This window comes from Gossypium arboreum, chromosome 1 (genome assembly GCF_025698485.1).
Source record: "Gossypium arboreum isolate Shixiya-1 chromosome 1, ASM2569848v2, whole genome shotgun sequence".
Lineage (NCBI taxonomy): Eukaryota > Viridiplantae > Streptophyta > Magnoliopsida > Malvales > Malvaceae > Gossypium > Gossypium arboreum.
The window spans coordinates 88,803,822-88,824,465 of record NC_069070.1 but is presented as its reverse complement, the minus strand read 5'-3'; positions in this window follow the sequence as shown (position 1 = coordinate 88,824,465).

Below are 20,644 nucleotides of genomic sequence, written 5' to 3'. Positions count from 1 at the left end.
CACGCCAGCAAAACCTTAACGGCTGCACAAGAAAACTATACTACCACGGAAAAAGAGTTGCTAGCTGTGGTTTTTTCTTTTGATAAATTTCGATCATATCTCATATTGTCTAAAGTTGTTGTTTACACTGACCATTCCGCCCTTCGTTATCTTTTAACTAAAACCGATGCAAAACCTCGACTCATCTGAGGGATTCTCCTTTTGCAGGAATTTGACTTGGAAATTCAGGACAAGAAAGGAGTTGAAAATCTAACGGCTGATCATCTGTCCAGACTCGAGAAAACCAATACCAGAGAACTAGATGACGTGGAAATAAATGATTCATTCCTTGAAGAACAATTTTTCGCTATATCTGACTCCGACGTACCTTGGTTTGTAGACATCGCGAATTTTTTAGCTGCTAACATTATCCCAAAAGGGTTAACACACCAGCAAAAGAAGCGATTCTTTAATGATGTAAAAAAACTAATTTTGGGACGATTCATTTCTGTTTCGTAAATGTGCAAATCAAGTCATCAGAAGATACGTTACAGGATCAGAAATATTGAAAATATTGGAACACTACCACTCAGGGCCAACCGAAGGACACTATAGTGGAACAAAGACCGAACAAAAAATATTTGAATCAGGTTTTTATTGGCCTTCGTTATTCAAAGACGCTATCAGGTATGTTACTTTATGTGACAAATGCCAACGGACAGGTAACATATCTAAACGTGATGAAATGCCTCAAAACTATATGCTTTCTTGTGAAATATTTGACGCGTGGGGTATCGATTTCATGGGCCCATTCCCCTGTTCATTTGGAAATAAATATATCTTAGTATCAGTTAACTACATGTCCAAATGGGTAGAAGCACAAGCTCTACCTACTAATGATGCTAGAGTGGTAGTACGTTTCCTTAAAAAACTCTTTTCGAAATTCGGAACACCTAGAGCAATTATTAGCAACAGGGGCACTCATTTTTGTAATACCCAATTTGAAAAAACCCTTAAGAAATACAGAGTTCATCATTGAATGGCCACCCCATATCGTCCTCAAACTAATGGACAAGCTGAAGTAGCAAACCGAGAACCCAAATGGATCCTTGAAAAAATGGTAGAATCAAACAGAAAAGACTGGGCAACAAAAATAGACGATGTCTTATGGGCTTACAGAACCGCTTTTAAGACTCTTATAGGGACATCACCTTACAGACTTGTTTATGGCAAAAGTTGTCATCTCCCATTTGAACTAGAGCATAAAGCTTTTTGGGGTATTAAATTTCTAAACCTTGATCCTGAACTTGTAGGAAAAAACAAGTTGATGCAGCTGAACGAGCTAGATGAATGGCGAGCCAATGCATACGAAAATTCACGCCTATACAAGGAAGCAACAAAGTGGCGCCATGATGTTCATTTAAAGCAACGGAAACAATTTGAAGTTGGAGATCTTGTCTTACTATACGACTCAAGACTCAAATTGTTTCCCGGGAAACTAAAATCACGATGATTAGGACCCTTCTTAATTCAATCTGTTCATCCATATGGCACGATAGAGGTAAGTCACCCATCATATGGTACTTTCAAAGTAAACGGACAACATCTCAAACTTTATAATGATGAGGATTTTAAAGTCGATGGAGAGGAGTTACGACTCCACAAATCGCCCTGAATATACTAACAAGGTAACAGTCGAGCTTAGACTATAAACAAGTGCTTCTCGGGAGGCAACCCGAGTATTAACCATTTTAAATTATTTTAAATTCAAGTTTTAAACATTTAGGTCACTAACAGAGTATTTGAAGCATAAGTTCCCAGCATCACACGGCCAGTAACACGGCCGTGCTTAAGGCCGTGTGCCCAACACGAAGGGAAACACGACTGTGTGATACAGTCGTGCGAAAACAGGGCAAATGATTTTCCCCAAAACACAAGGTGCGATAAATCCCCACGGCCGTGCGACATGGCTGTGGGTGCACTTGATAGGAAAAACACGGGCGTGGGGATAGAAACCCACGGGTGTGCCAGGGACAAGGCTCAATTCTGTTTCTTCGACACGAGCAGGTGACACGCCCGCGCCTTTCAGCTGTGTACAACAATCTACGGGCATGCTACCATAACACACGAGCATGGGGGAAGCGAACAAAGCTAGGCACGACCGTACGATATGGCTGTGTACCACACACGCTCAAGACACACGGTGTGGGAGAATAACCAATCACGACCTAAAATTGCAAAATTCGAAACACACGGGCTTACCCTCATAAGTACACGGGCGTGGCCCTAGGCTGTGTGGCCCTCCCCTATATAAGCAAATCACTATTCATTTTCTTCTTCCTTTCCAAAGCCCTAGCCGAAATCTCCCTTATCATTTTATATTTTTAATTGAAACTACTTCTTATTTTTTTTTAGATTTTAGAATTTTATTTTTAATCATGAAGTTCGGTTATTCCTTTTCAAGTACTTATTCTTCCTAATATCCCCTAAAAAGTTCCTAATTTTATCACAATTATATAGAACTCCTAAGCTCATCATCACATAGGAACTACAACTCCACCAGGGAAAGTTCTCCACGACTGCCATGTCTTGCTCAACCACGACCATAGCTACCACTAGATATAATATTCTTTTGGCGCAGGACTTATGGCCTAATGAACCTCTACAACCGCCAGAGTATCCTCCTCCACTCTCAAACCGATCACTCTCCCTATCTTATTTTTATTCTCTAACATCTATCTTTGTACATTGAAGGCAATGTACATCTTAAGTGTGGGGGGTATTCATTAATAATCACCTTGTTCTCATGAAAAACTCTTATATCATATTTAGGATAAATTTTAATTGATTTATGATTCTGATTGATATATCTTGAATTAAAACATAGGGATTTATGCATTGGTTATTTAAACTTTAAGAAACTAGAGAATCAAGCATAATAAGTTGATTTTTAAGAAATTAAAATTATAGGTTGTTTCCCTAAGTCTAAGTATTACTTTGAATTAGAATTCACGAGTCTAAATATCAAAAAGCCATAATTTTTGTGAGATTTTTGAGCCTTTTGAGCATCTATTCATCCTTTCATGCTCACTTTTATTATTGCTTTGAGTACGTCAGTATTGAACTGCTATTCTAGAACTTGCTTGATTATGCATGTCGAGACCACACCATTTGATTTGATATATCAAAATGATTAAGGCACTTAGGATTAACCCACTCATGCCATGAAAAGCCTACCTCCACGATTAACCCCTAGTAAACCCCCTTGAGCCTAACAAGCCATTCCTTGTATTACCCTTAATATTAACCATTAACCCATTATTGTTGAAATCCCCCAAATTAATTTGATCCCTATTTTTGTTGAGATCTGAGTTGGAAAAGTTGCTTAGCTATGTTTTTCTTCTTTATTTAACTTGTTCTTAAATAATAATAATAATAATAATAATAATAATAAACTATGTATACATATTAGTAATTCCATATTATGAGAAGAAGCTCTGTTGTGACCACACCCCCTAACCAAACCTGATTACAACCCTCTAAAGACCTTTTGATTGATGTATCATCTTAAATTATAATGGTGGAGATTTGATTTTCATGCAAGCCTATGGTAATGACTTTTCATTATTGACTATTGAGTGCTTCATTTATTGTCCTTAAACACCTTGAGTGATTTGAGTGAATCTGTAGTGAGTATGTGAAACTCTGTGATATTCTGAATCAAAGGTAATTACATAGATGAGGGGAGACACCCATGTTTGCATGAATAAAAAACTCAACTTGGAATGTTTGAAACTTTTACGCTCTTTTAGTTGAACTCTCAATGTATGATTACCTGTGGATTATTTTGAGATATTATCGATAAGAATTATAAGTTGAGAAGAATTTATGTTGATTATAAGTTGAGAATTTTGCTTGAGGACAAGCAAATGCTTAAGTGTGGGGGTATTTGATAAACCGTAAATTATACATATTTTTACCCCATGTTTAATGCATTTTATAGTTGATTTCTCATTAGAATTGGTGAATTCTATGCTCTTAATGCTTTAATTTCATGTTTTGTACTCAAGAGAGTACCAAGAGTCAAAAGGAGCCAAAAAAGGACAAAACAGACCAAATCGAGAAGATGACACGGCCTAAGCCTTGCCACACAGGTAACTCACACACCCGTGTTTTTTGAGGGTGTCGACCAAGGCTTTAATGATTCACACAGCTTGCACATTGACCCACACGCCGTGTGCAATTTAATGGATTGAACATGGCCTGGCAATCACGTCACACGACCGTGTCACACGGGTGTGTCCCTTCTGAGTGCAAGTTGAGTCCAATTCAGAAAAGGCCACTTTGGAGGGTTTCTAGGCATTCCAAAGCCTATAAATACACACTAGAGGATGAGAAAAAAGAGAGACAGAAAAGAGGGGTAAGGAATTACCCCAAGGAAGCCGATTGATCCATCTCAGAAGACGGATTCATCATTAAGACTGAAGATCTCTCCTCAATTCCCCTTCAGGAGTTTTGGGTTTTCTTTATGTCTTGTATTCTTTATTCTTCTGAGATGTTTTCTTATTTAGTTATAAACTAAATCCCCTAAATACCTAAGGGGAATGAAACCTAAAATGAATCTTGTTATTATTTTCTGAATTGTATGATAAATATTTAACTTGTTCTTAATTATGTGTTCTTAATTCTTGCTTTAATATCCCAGGATATTGATTCAAGATATGCTCTTATTTAGAGGAGGAATAGACCCTATCTAAGAGTACATTTTCCATAATTAAGCGGAGTTAATTGCGCGCCTAAAAATAGGGTGACAAGATTTTGCCGGATTAGGGTGAAACCTAATAAGGGGATCCACAGATCGAGTTAATAAAACCCTAGAGTGTTAATTAGAGAAAAGTCCTGGTTATTCAATCTAGGGATTAGACGTTATTAGTCTTGAATAGGGATAATAACATAACTTAGGGATCTCCACGGAACAAGTTGAATGAATAAATCGTTCGATTTGGAGCCAAAATAACAAGTACAGTCTAGGTGGATTTTTCCTTAGGTATTGTCTCAAGTTAATCGATTTTCCCAAAAGCAATTCCCCAATTCTTTTCTTTGTGCGTTTTTAGTTTAAATAATTAGTTAATTAAAATAAACCCCTTTTATTCTTAGGCTAGATAATAAAAAGATAGTTATTACTAGTACTTTTGGTTCCCTTGGGTACGATATCCCGGTCTTGCCATTACTATACTATTGTTCGATAGGTGTGCTTGCCTTTTAGTTGTGATAATAGTTATTCTAGGTTTGATCTTCATTATAAATATTTATTACTTGTTACGAATCACGCGATCACGGCCCATATGGCCATATCACAACCCAAGTCTACAGAATCACCCGTGAGCCTCAGGCAACCTATCGGTCTCCCCCTTACGAGTGTTCGTGCACTCGCAGGACTACCGTAGCCAAACTTTTAGCTTTTTGGCATTTCAGCTTTTTGGCTTTTTGGCATTTCGGCTTTTGCCGATACATAATGTGTGTGCAGTGTATGTACACACCTGGTAAGCAAGTGTGATGCGATCTCCTTAGCCCAAATTTACAAACGATATCACCCTTCCATTAATCGCATGCTTAATACATATCCTTACTAAAACCGAAACCACACCTTAACCTTACATTGCGTGATCATCCCTTTCTTAAATCACTAACCACGATCAACTCCTAGATCAAAACTGCAAACACCTAAAGAGCAATTCGACAAGAGCTAAGATCTGAGATCCGATAGTAATTCCACTAGATTCTGTCAAAGAGTATTCAACCCTTGGGAGATTCGGCTTTTCAAACTTAGTATGGTGAATAAGGTTTATTTGGTACAGACTAAAGAAGTAGAGTAGAAGAAGAAATCGGCTAAGTGAAACAAGGAAAATTGTGTAGAGAAGAATAGAAATCGGCAGGAAGACAAGAAAGAAAGACGAAAGGGTTTTCGGCTTTTAGAGAAAGGGGTTTCTGGCAACAAGGTGAAGAAGAATTTTGGTAGTAGCCTGGCAACCCTATATTCGGCCCCTATTTATAGCCCTTATAGCTGAATTTTCCATGTCTAATTCCCAATATGGCTCCATCACTTTTCCCTTCTTATCTCCTCATTTTTCTCCCTGATAACCCCTTGATCCTTTCCTTAATTTTCTCTTCTGAACACTCCCCTTAGAGTCCATCTTCACGCCACTTCCATCCTTCTAGAAGGCCAAAATTAAAATTCTAAAACACAAAACTAGGATTCAAACCTTGGACCTCCTTGCTAGCTACTAATGCCACCTTCCTGCACTTTAAGTGGCGTCACTTACAACTCTTCCACACGGCTTTTTGATGCTATTTTCCCCTATCTTTATTTAAAAGCCCAACTACTTACCGACCCTGATTCTTTTAATAATTAAAATATAATTTCATTTTTCCTAGGTTCGAACTCAAACCTTAATTAAGACCTACTATAATTATCACATGGCTAGGAACATAAAACACAATTTTTATCAAAATTGAAAATAAAGAAAGTTCGGGATTTTGAGATTTTTGGGTTTCGAGATTTTTGGATTTTAGAATTTTGAGGCGTTACAACTCTACCCCCCTAAAAGAAATTTCGTCTTCGAAATTTCCAACTACTAACACAGACTACCACACCACACTTCCGCTGCGCACTCTAATTCCAACTTAAGTAAATAGCACACTACGGGTAAGTACGTACCATTTTTCGCCTTTGGAGCGTCTCCATCCTCTTGACGACATACTACATAGACCCAAACCGGCTATCTCGCCTCAGCATGACCAGCACCTCTGCCTGGTGCTCCACGACCCAAACCATTTCCACCACTGGCCTGATCACAGCCTCTCGGCGTGGTCGACCACCCCTCGGTGGTCAGACACCACCCGGTCCCACGGCCTTTGAGCTTACATTCTAGAGCAATTCCTGATCCTATGCTCCAGAGATCCACAAGCTAGACAAGCTCTCGTCCTCTTCCAACACTCGCCTACATGACCTTTTCCACAATCAGCACAAAGTGGCACCCCTGGATTAACAGCAGGGTCCCCGCTCTATCTGGCCCATTAACTCTAGCCCTAGCCCTAGGCATCTGTCCAACACCATGAGTCTCAGCCTCCCTCTTATTCTTATCCCTTTCCTTCTCCCGGTTTAGGCGCTCAGTGCGCTTTATCTCCTCCGTTATCTTTGCTTTCTCCACCAACTCTGAGAAAACTCGTTCCCTTTGTGGAGCTATCAGTACCCTGAGGCTATCTGTAAGCCCATCCTCAAACCTAACGCAACGCCCATACTCTATTGCCACCATTACCCTTGCATACCTATTAAGGCGTAGAAACTCCACCTCATACTCCGCCACCGATTTGTTTCCTTGGGTCAAGTTCAGGAACTCCTTCCTCCTAGCATCCACATAGCTTGCACCCACATACTTCCCTTGGAATGCAGCTTTGAAAAACTCCCAAGTGACCCGCTTTGGTTGGGTGCCCTCTTTCACTGTCAACCACCACTGGTAGGCTTCCTCCCTAAGCATTGACACCGCCCCTTTCAACTTTTACTCAGGTGAGCAGTCCAAATCCTCCATTGTCCTTTCAGTGGCCTCCAACCAATATTCTGACACATTAGGAGCCACGCCAGCCACGCCCTTAAAGATCTTAGCCCCGTTCGATTGAAGTCATTCTGGAATGGACCCCCGATTTCCATTGCCATTATTGGGCCCAGCGACCATTTCTAAAATCCTCAGCATTGCCTACGACAATGCATCTTCTCCCATGGCCCGATCATACTGTCCATTCCCAGCCACAAGTGAGGCCGGAGCGTCTTCTACTCCAATGTCGGGCATATGGCCCGATGCCGATGATTTAGCCCTAACGCTTCTACGGCCTTGGCCACGGCCCCTTGCACCTCTTCTAGCACTCATCGTCGATTCGTGTATTATTTGAATTAAAATTTTATGAAGTTTTAGTTAGTTTAATAATTACACCGATGTTTTATGAAAATATTTAAAGAGAATATTGTTTTCGAAAATCCTCTACAGTTTCAAGTTCCTGCGGGCTTTGGTTCCACTCTAACAAAATCATCTAAAGTAGCCCTCTAACTATCTACTGTATAACAATTTAAACGAACTTAAGAATAGGAATACTTACTTGGTTCGACGTCAGAGACTCGGTGTGTCGCTCAACAAGGTTTCCCTTTTTCCAAAACATTGTGATTTAATCAAAAATATTTTTTTCTTTTTTTAAAAAAAACACAAAAAGAAACCAAGCAATAAGGCCTGATTCATAGCCCGAGTTTTGCAACCTGGGCTCTGATACCACTAAATGTAACACCCCAAACTCGGCCCAGACACTATCACCGAATCTAGTGTGTCACATTGAAGTGTTAGCGAAAATCGTGTTTTCATTGAAAACCCTTCTTAAAATAAAAGAAACCTTAATTAACAAAAAAAAAAAACAAACTCCTTAATATCACTTATTTGAAGCATATGTTTTTATTAAAACATGTCATTTAAAAATTGAGTTGTGGAAGCGTAGAAAAACATACTATAATTTAGGAATCCCATGTTCAACTTCTCATAATTACAATGAAAATAATAATAAGAAGGAAGCCTTATTACATTCCTGTCCGAAAAATACTTAATAAAATAAAGAACTAAGATGCTTTTAAAAGAGAAACAAGTCCAAGTTGTCTTGCTAGCTGGCCACCCAGAGTCCCTCCAAACATCGAACCCTCTACTCAGCATCACCTAAAAATAAAATAAAAGAAGGGGGTGAGTTTTCGTAAACTCAGTGTGTACAACCCTCGACGGAAAACAAGCATTCAAAAAAAACATCATTCATCAATCCTGCAATGTAATCCCATCCAAATTATCCATCTGCTACACACCAGCTCCATCCCCTGTCACACCATGTGGGGATATAAATATCGACCCACCCCCCATACACCATGGTAGCCCGGTTGCGGAACTACCTTCATTTACATATTGGGCTTTAAAAGCCATCGGTGAATCCAAGATTGTCAAGCAACCATGCGATCCTCATATACTTCCTCCATTCCATAATTCCTACCCATATGCAACCTAAGTAGAATATCATATACTAGGCCCAAAACCCCTTACAAAGCCCAAACAATTTCACATACCTGTATCTGGCCCATTAAGCCCAATCATATTCATATGGCCCATTAGGCCTAAATCACCTGTATATGGCCCATTAGGCCCAAATCAATTTATATGGCCCGTTAGGCCCAGTCACATTCATATTCATGCTCACATACAAGTTCCTATCACATAGCATCAACATTCAGTTTTTGCCTATTATGGGCCCAACAGCCCATCGGGCCCATTTAGCCCATTTCGGCCCATATGGCCAAATCACAACCCAAGTCTACGGAATCGCCCGTGGGCCTTAGGCAACCTATCGGTTTCCCCCTTACGAGTGTTGGCGCACTGCAAGACTACCGTAGCCAAACTTTCGACTTTTCGGCATTTCAGCTTTTCGACTTTTTGGCATTTCGACTTTTGTCGATACATAATGTGTGTGCAGTGTATGTACACACCTGGTAAGAAAGGATGATGCGATCTCCTTAGCCCAAACCTACAAAAGATATCACCCTTCCGTTAATTGCATGCTTAATACATATCCTTACTAAAACTGAAACCTCACCGTAACCTTACCTTGCACGATTAGTCCTTTCTTAAATCACTAACCACAATCAACTCCTAGATCAAAACTGAAAGCACCTAAAGAGCAATTCGGCAAAGAGCTAAGATTCGAGATCCAATACTAATTCCACTAGATTCGGTCAAAGAGTATTCAGCCCTTGGAGATTCGGCTATTCGACTTTTCAAACTTAGTATGGTGAATAAGGTTTATTTGGTACAGATTAAAGAAGAAGAGTAGAAGAAGAAATTGGCTAAGTGAAACAAGGAAAATTGTGTAGAGAAGAATAGAAATCAGTAGGAAGGAAAGAAAGAAAAACAAAAGGGTTTTCGGCTTTTTGGATCTTGAAAAGAAAAGGGTTTTCGGCTTTTGGAGAAAGGGGTTTCTGGCAACAATGTGAAGAAGAATTTCGGCAGTAGCCTGGCAACCCTGTATTCGGCCCCTATTTATAGCCCTTATAGCTAAATTTTCCATGCCTAATTCCCAATTCGGCTCCATCACTTCTCCCTTCTCATCTCCTCGTTTTCATCCCTGATAACCCCTTGATCCTTTCCTTAATTTTCTCTTCTGAACACTCCCCTTAGAGTCCATCTTCACGCCACTTCCATCCTTCTAGAAGGCCAAAATTAAAATTCTAAAACACAAAAATAGGATTCAAACCTTGGACCTCCTTGCTAGCTACTAACACTGCCTCCCTACACTCTAAGTGGCGTCACTTAGCCACTCTTCCACAAGGCTTTTTGATGCTATTTTCCCCTATCTTTATTTAAAAGCCCAACTACTTGCCAACCCTGATTCTTTTAATAATTAAACTATAATTTCATTTATTTCTTGGTTTAAACTCAAACATTAATTAATACCTACTATAATTATCACATGGCTAGGAACATAAAAAATAATTTTTATCAAAACTGAAAACAAAGAAAGTTCAGGATTTCAGGATTTTTGGGTTTCGAGATTTTTGGATTTCGGAATTTTTGGGGCGTTACAATTACACCGGAGGGGTTGGCAAAAATATTGGAGGATTTATGCGTTGAAGGAACGCAGTGGATTATTTCAAGCCAGGAGTGTTACACGGTTGAAAGAGCTGTATTAAAATCAATTAGAAAGGTGTGGTACAACTTTTTTCAGGAGTCTTCTTATGTTGCCTACGCATAACACGACTATTTCGAAAGAAAGAATGTTGTTATTGCATTCTATTTTATAAGAAAGACAAATAAATGTAGGGAAGATTATCTTCCATGAGGTCCATAGGTGTGCTAATAAGAATGTCGGGAGTTTGAATTTTCCTTCCCTCATTTCTGCCCTATGTAAGACGACAAATGTGCCTTTAGTTGATGCTAAGAATGTTACCCTAATAAGGGTGGGATAACACAAGCAATTTTTGTCAAGCTACGAGAAACTGAGTTTGCTGTAACATCCCAAAAAAATCAAGCTTCCCCTACCACACATGTTCCCACAACAACATCTCCTGCCTCTCATGACCAGAAAATCTTATCTATAACAGTTAGAACATAGGTTGTCTCTGTTTGAGGTGCAACAATACCAAATGATGGAAGAGTTGGAACATAGCAACGAACACCAGGCTTTGTACGGGTCATATGTGAAAGATAAGGATTTGGAATTAAGAAGATCCCTCCAGAAAAATTTTTGAGACCCATGCCAAAATTTCCTCCTTTGATAGCTACTTTGCTCTCGTCTAATGAGTACAGAGAAGAGCCAGTTCCATTCGTTGCCAGAACTAACTCTGTGACTGAAAGAGCTACTGTAGATAAAGGAAAAGCTGCTAAAGAGGAGTTAGAAAATCCAACCTTTGCCGAACTAGAGAATGATGTAAAAGAAGGAAAGGAAGAAACAAATGTCCCTGCCATTACACTAGCTACTACCACTGAAAAAGGTAAAACTCCTGAACTGACATCTTTACTCATCTCTATGACTGCACAAGATCAAGCAACAGATCAACTGATCTATGAACTAAAAGATACCGACAAAGAAGGAGAGGAAGTTTACCTATTGAAAAATAAGATACGATAAAAAGTTAGTGCTCGCAAGTCGACAAAAAAGAATTGAATGAAGTGCCAACATTCCAGTTCAATTTTTGTTTTTGTTTTTCTCTCATGCATTGCATAATTTTTTTTTCTTGTATGCATATTCATACTTGTTATATATTGTTCATGACTTTATGTAATGTCCCCACGCTCGAAACCGTCACCGGAGTCAAGCTTGAGGTGTTACTAAACTTATCTTAATTTTTAAACAACTCTAAACCACTTATTTTAATTTTCAGAATAAACTATTTTTCTGCGTCATGGTTGCTTAAAAATTCATTTCTCGAGTTTCAAAACTCAAAATTAAGATCCGTCAATTTTTCCTGAAACTAAACTCATATATCTATCTACTAATTTTGTTCTAGAATTTTTCACTTAACCAACTAGTAAAGTTTATTAGTTAAAGTTACCCCTGTTTCAGAATTTGACTGCACTGGCCTCTACTTACTACGAACCACTTTTCTCTCTGTACAAAAATCATATGACTATACTGTCTCTTTCTATTAAAACTAGTTCAATAAGTATTCTAACCATATAAAGTAAACCACCTAATTATGTTTTTAAAATTTATGGTGCATTTCTAAATTTGGAACAGGGGATCCAGAAATTGCTCTGGCCCTATTTCACTAAAACTCAGATATCTTATAAAATAAAAAACCTTTACCTGTTTTGCTTATTCCATATGAAAATAGACAAAATGAGCTTTAATTTCATATATTATTCACCATCAACCCATGTCTCTACAATTTCTTGTGATTTTTAAAAATCACGTTATTTCTGATACTTGAATTTGTTTTTAAGTTACTTTCACATTTTTCTTAGTTTTCATGTGATAGTTACTTCTTAATCATACATACTATTAAACATGTATATTGTAACACCCCATCCCCGATACCGTCGCCGGAGTCGGACACGAGGGGTTCTAAGACCAACTCTCATGTGTCACACAGACTATTTTTCACATTTCCAGCCTAGCTGGCAAACTGCGTCCCTGTCACCTTAAAAATCATATCTCGAGTTCCAGAACAAGAAAAACAGTTCCGTAAATTTTCCCTGAAACTAGACTCATAATTCCATCTACACATTTTTTTCTAGAATTTTTGGTCAAGCCAATTAGTACAGTTTATTAGTTAAAATCACCCATGTTACAGGGGTCGACTACACTGACCTTCGCGCATTACGACCTGGATATCTTCTCGTACAGAGCTTCAATGCTCATGCCGTTTGTTTCTAATGAAACTAGACTCAAAAAGGGAATCTGCACATATAAGGCACGACTTCTAATTCCTTTTGGATAATTTATGGTAAATTTTCAAAATCGAGACAGGGGATCCAGAAACCATTCTGGCCCTGTCTCACGAGAACTTTAATATCTCTCAGTATACTGCTCATATGGTCGTTTCGTTTCGTCCATATGAAAATAGATTCATCAAGGTTCAATTTCATAGTTTATTCACTATTTAATTCTACTTCTACTATTTTTAGTGATTTTTCCATCTCACCTCACTGCTGCTGGCAGCATCCGTTACTAAAGCAAACAATGACTATTTCATAATTCTTCCATGGCCAACTATTACATCATACATAATACAAACTATGGCCACCTTATCAAAATTAAGGTTTCTAAGGCTCGTGACTATAGGTTTTAGAATCACACTCAACCGACCACATAGGCCATTTTCGCATAGCTTAAAGTTTACAACCCACAATTCAACAAAACAAAATAGCCTATACATGCCAAACGTTCTCCTAGTTCAACTACGACGACAATACCAAAGATTTCCAGCCGGTGTGATGACATCAACGACGGTTCCGAGCACGCAAACAATACAAGTCCAAGAGGCCTAAAAGGGGTGACAAGAAAACACCGAGTGAGTTTATAACTCAGTAAGTCATAAGCATTCGACAACCACCCATTAATAAAGTTATCACAACATGAAACAATAAACGAAGCTAGGTACTCCATCCATATCGAAACTATACCATAATTCCTCGGACCTTTCGGTTCGATCTCATACCAAGTCATACATCCACATTTCAAATTCTATACACTAAGATATTTGAGGCATTTTCACACACCAACTCATTTTCACCACAATCATACAATTGCAATCATCACATAGATTTAAAGCTTACCAAGCTCAACCCCGAGCATGAACATATTGCCTATTCGTCATGAGCTCAAGGTACTTACCCGATCCGCTGTCCGGGATTAACTCGATAATGTTGCACACTCAGTGCCAATTGTAATGCAAGAGCATATAGTGAATCCGCACACTTAGTGCTATATACATTCAGCTCGCACACTTAGTGCTATATAATCAAACTCGCACACTTAGTGCTGTACAATTTAAACCCGCACACTTAGTGCCAATCTTGTCACCGTGTCCATTTATACCCGCACACTTAGTGCCGAGACCAATACCTTATGCATTTTGCTGCCTTTATACATTCAACAATGGCATCATTCCATACACATACATTTCCATTTACACATCAACTCATTTAAACACATTTGCATATATATTATGATCATTTAAATCAACACCAAATATATGCTTAATGACTTACCTTGTGTTGGGTAAAATAAATTCCAAATCGGCTACTCGATGACCTTCGTTTTCCCTTGTTGGACGCCTCTCCTTTAGGATCTTGAGCTTAAACAATTAAATTAACCCATTCAACCACTTTGTAAAATATTTGTATTAAACATTAAAATTTCATTTCATAGGATACACATGACAAATTCTTATCCTTCTACCCCATGCTTTTGAACTATTCGGTTCACAACCTTAGGCTATCACCCTATTGCCAACTATCCTAATCAAGGATAGTATCACAAGTGTGTACACCCATATGGCCGAATGTGCAAGATCAAATTCGACACCACCTATGTGCTTAATTAGGTGGCCAAATATACATGTCTATGTTGGGGCCGATTGTGCACTTAATTCATTCTACAATATGGTTACTTGTATTGACTAAACGCCATATTGTTTCTAGTCCAAAACTCGCTAATGCACATATATACACTAGTACTCAATTACTAACAATTGCACTTCACCTTAATAGCTAGCTTAGCAACCTTGATTTAACATCTAATTGTTCATAACACAATTTAAGCATACTCTTAATTCATCAATTCCAAACACATACATTACTCAATGATTTTTCAAATTTATATTCGGCCTTAGCACACAACTTGCTAGCCGATTCTTCTCCATCTAGCAACTAATGCACATATGAGCTCACTTGTTAGACTCTACTTCATTTAACAACAACCATATTATACTAAACTTTCTTCTAAGGCCAATTCATGTACCATCTTTAATACTCATACCAAGAATTTTATACTAAAATTCACACACCATTTACATGAACATTTGACCCATTTTACCCCATATCAATTTACCGAACTCTTCATCTATTCATGCTCTCATCACCACAACATCAAAACACCAACCAAAAAAAAGACAACACCCATGGCGAATATCATCTCCATCAATAGTAAAAATTCAAACCATGGCTAGGTAGAACTTAAACTAACAACTAAAACATGCATGCATCTCATGGAATATCATCAAACATACCTTAGTCTAGCAACCACCATAGCCGATTTTTCTCAAGCTCTTCCCCTTCTTCCCTTTCTTCTATTCGCTAAGAAAACCAAAGGATGAATAACAACTTTTTTTTCTTTCTTTCTTTGTTTTTGTTTCTCTCATACACGGCAAGGGGGGGAGCATCCACACTCATTTTTTTTTCATTTCTTTACCCATGCTCTTATTTTATTATTTCTAACATCCACCACTAGCAAAACATGTTTAAGACATGTTTTCTTTTGCCCATCTTCATTACCATGGTCGGCCACTTCCTTTTTTTTTTTAGGTAAATTGACATGCAAAACCATTCTTTTGCATGCATGTACTATTAGACCATTGTAAGATTAGCCTATCACCTTTCAACAATGTTTCATATAAGTCCATTTTAATAAATTCACATAGAAATGATCAAATTAATGCATGCAACTTTCACACATGCATTTACTAACATCATAAACATAGAATATAACTTTTAATTACTTATAAGACTCGGTTTAGTGGTCCCGAAACCACTTTCCGACTAGGGTCAAATTAGGGATGTCACATATATCATCAGTCATTCTATTAGTTAATCACTAGCAAGTATTTACACATTATTCATTGATCATATGATATCAAGAGAAACCAAGTTCCTATACATGCCATACACAAAACGAAACGTCTAACTATACCAATGTGATTTCTTCGATAGTGTGATCGGTTTCCAACGTTTCCTTCGATCCCCGAATGGCTTGATAAAAACTATAAGAAAAAGATAATAAGGAGAGTAAGCACTAGGCTTAGTAAGCTTACAAGCAAATAAATTACAACATTCATCATAATGAATAAATATACATAATGTCACCTAGCCTCATAAACTTTCTTTACATTCTCATTTTCTACCTTCTTCTTTACTCACTTACCTTCTTTCTTACCTGACCTTTCACTATTCATAAATATAATCTACCTTCCCTTTTTGCTAATAATTCACTGTAATTTAACATATACAATGACCCATTGAACCACTCGGAATACTAAGGATACTAGGGTCGTTCCTGTCTATCAATATCCTGCCAATGCCATGTCTTCGACATGGACTTACATGAATTATTCCTGTCTCCAATGCCATATATATATCTAATATGGGCTTACATGGCTCATTCCTGTCTCCAAAGCCATATATCTAATATGGACTTACATGGCTCATTTCTGTCCTATTCTGTCCTTTCAACCCCAATATCCTAACATTCCTAAAGTTCAAACGGAGCTTCCTCATGCTTTTTCTCTGTCACTTCGCCTTTAATTCGACTTTAAATATTCTCAAAAAAATAAGTATATAAATGCTGGAAATTGACAATAATAATGTAAAATAAAAGAATATTGCATTTATTTACTGTAAACTTACCTCGATACAAAATGTGACTAAACTTTACAATTTAGTCCTTTACTTTTTCTTTTCCCCGATCTACTCCCGAATTTTGTTCTTCTTGATCTATAATAGCAAATTTAACTTATTTAATATTCACATTTATCAAAACAGTCCTTTACTCAAACTTTACAAAAATTACATTTTTGCCCCTAAACTTTTGCATATTTACACTTTTTCCCCTAGGCTTGGGAATTAAACTTTATCCCTTATTCTTATGTTTTATGACATGCTTATCATTTTTCCCTTCTATGGCAGCATCAAATTCACACTCTAACATGCACTTATGCCTATTAGGTATTTTTACCGATTAAGCCCTTTTACTCGTTTTTACCTAAAACCGAGTAGCACAAGTTGTCTAACATAATCTAAGACCTCATATTCTATCATAAAACATCAAAATAAACACTTTTCACCTATGGATATTTTTCCAAATATGAACCCTAACTTAAATTATTGCTAGCATAAGCTTTATCGAACTACTGGGACTCCGAAAATGTAAAGAACATTAAAAACGTGGCTTGGAATCACTTACTATGGAGCTTGAAAATTGAAGAAACGCTAGCTATGGAGAGAGCAAAAATTCGGCAGCAACTAAAGAAGATGATAACAAAGTTTGTGTTATTTTTCCCTTTTTAATTCATTTAATATCCAAATGACCAAATTGCCCCTCCTTACTAAACTTTAAAAAAATTCCTTCCATGTCCTAATTTTTTTCCATGAACTTAAAATTGGTAAAATTGTTATTTAAACCCTTCTAATTAATATTCCAAAGCAATTTCATACTAAAACTTCTAGAATGCAAGTTTTGCAAATTATTCGATTTAGTCCTTAACCTCAACTTAAGCACTTTATGCATAGAATTTCATCACGAAATTTTCACACAATCATGCAATCACATCATGAACTTTAAAATAATAATAAAATAAATTTTTCTACCTCGGATTTGTGGTTTCCAACCACTGTTCCGTTTAGGCCCTATTTCGGGATGTTACACTTTACATGCATTGAAGACAATGGATCCCTTAGGTTTGGGGGTGTATTATGCATCTAGGTTGCATTTTGTATTTAGTAAGTTCATTTTGGTATATAGGATATTTTGTCATGTCATAATAACTATTGAAATATTGCTTTTTCTATAAGAAGTACAATTTTTGTTTATGATGTTCGATGATGAGATTAAATTTTTTCAATATACCTAGAACAGGTAACAATGGATTGGGTGAAGTTCGCTTAGGCTAAGTCGCTTGGAAATTGATTTCTAAAAATGGGATGTCCTATACTCTATTTTTTTTTTTGAAATATAGTAATTATCTTTTAATGCCTTTATGGATTTTTGGAAACAAACATTAGTTAAATTGCTATGGCATTTTGTTTAAATAAGTATGCACTCCAATGCTTAAAGTTTTTAAGTAGGTCAGCATCACTTTGTTTGCTCCATCGTGCTGTTGATTAGAAAGTAGGATCTAAGTAAGAGTGTGTGATATAATTTTATGGGCATTTCACTGTAGCAAAGGACTGAGTAGCTAAGGAGGTAGTTGTATGCTCCATCTATCTTTTTAGTTAAAGGTCTTATCTTCATGAATGACTTTTGGTTTAACTTGTGACATATGAGGTACTCAGCAATTCGTTGTATGCTCTATCGTGATTGTCAAGTCAAAAACATTTTTGTGACATAACTAAATCCCCTCTTATGGTTTCCATTAAAAAAAGAAAGAAAAGAAAAAAGGAGAATAATATATGAAATATATTTTCATATGGGATTAAAGCAAGTGACTTATGTTTAGGTAACAAATGAACTAATTAAATAAAAAGATATTTTTCTATAAGACGAAAGAAAGAATGCATGGGTACTTAGGAAATTTTTATTTTAGGGAGAAATTCTTGTGCTATCAATTTTTTACAAACCTTTAACATTCGAATCAATTTTAGGAAAAGAGAATATTGCTGAGAACGGAGGTATAAATTGTTTTCCGAATAGCTAGGCAATACAAGAAGGTTTTTTTTTTTTTTTTGAAGGCAAAATATGTGCATTCAAGCATTTAGGTGTATTTTTCTTAAGGACAAGTAATAACTCAGGTTTGGGGGTATGATAGCACTTGAAAAGAGTTATATTTCATGCTTTTAGACCTAGCTAATTGCTTGTACTTAAGTACATTTTGTTGCATTTTAGGACATTTTAGTTAGCATTTTTTTAATATTGCATTAGGACTTCGACTGTGTTGGAATTAGGTGCTTTTAATCACTTTTACTGGAGTTTTTGTGTGGCAGGAACAAGTTTTGGAACGAGGAAATAAAGGAGTGAAGTTTTGTTAGGACAAAGTGCTGACAGTTTACCAAGACAAATGCCATGGCAATGCCGGGAAGACCAAGTCAACATTTTTCGTGCAACAGTCATAGTTCATAGTCAAACTTGTACCAAATAAACCTTCTAAAAGAGGTGAAGATAATCACGAGTTGTTAGCCGATCCTAGCCTAATCTGTAACAGCCCGATTTTGGGCCTAGTCAGAATAGTGGTTTCAGAACCACTAACCCAAGGTTGGAGAAATTATTTTTAATATTATTTTATGTGTGATGGCATGTTTATAAAGGTGCATGAAAAAAATTTGGTGGTTTAATTTCAGCGTTTGTGAGCTTAATTACGAAAAAGGACTAAAATTCATAAAGTGAAAAAGTCCTATTTTGATAGCTAAAGTTGTCAAATAGCTAGAGAACCTAATTTGGGGGTCTTTAAAGGGCAATTAGACCCTTTAAAGAGGCATGGCCGGCCATAGGAGACAAAGATGGTCAACAAGTCAAAGTTTGGTGGGTTTGGTGACTAGATTGACTAAAATAAAATAAAACAAAGAGAGAATTATATCATATTTTCTCTCGTCTTCTTCCCACCGAAAATATCAGCCATAGGAGGGGTTTTGAAGCTTGAAAAATTTCAACCACTTAGTCTCTCTACAAGTAAGTGATCTTGATGGTTTTTCTTGATGATTTTTGTACTTTTAGAACCTTTGTAGCATGAGCTTTCAAATAAGGGGACTATTTTGGAAAAATGGTTGAAAGTCTAGGGTTTTACCATGAGAGTGTTCATGTTTTTTTCTAAAATTTTATGGAAGAATATGAGTTATGGTTGTGTAATAAACAACTTTTGTGAAGTAGTTTTCATGGAAACCCTAATTAGGGACCATTTTGCATAAGTTGAAAATTTGATGATAAATGTGAGAAATAATGGAAATTTTGGGTTGCTATAAGAGTAAAAATGGTTTGTATAGGCTTAAGATATGAAGAGGTTCGATAAAAATCAATTTTTGGACCTAGGGGTAAAATGGTCATTTTACAATAGTTTAGGGCCAAAATGGTCATTTTGCCCAATTATTAAATGGTTGAATACCTAGATTAATAAAATGATTAAATGTGTGAATTTTCATCATTATAGATCAAGAATTACAAATTTCAGGCCTAGACTGGGGAAAAGCAGAGCAAGTGGACTAAGCCGAACTAGTCGTCTACATTTTGTAATTCGAGGTAATTTGTGTGTAAATAATACAACTACTTGTTATTATATGTGTTTGGATATAGCATAAATTGCTTGTTTATGGAAATGATTATGTATGATGATGATTGAGATAGTAGAACTCTCGTTTGAACCTTAAGAAATAAATCGGATATTCATGCCATGACATTCGGGTTATTTGTGTGCTAATGTAAGACATGTTTGGGAAATGCATCAGCCACATTATGAGAGCCAGTGTAAGACCATGTCTGGAGCATGGCATTGGCATTGAGACGAGAGCCAGTGTAAGATATGTCTGGGACATGCATCGGCCTCGAGATGTAAGCCAATGTAAGACATGTCTGGGACATGCATCGACTACAAGATGTGTCAGTGTAAGACCATGTCTGGGACATGGCATCGACACGTATAGAGGTGTTAATGTAAGACCATGTCTGGGAC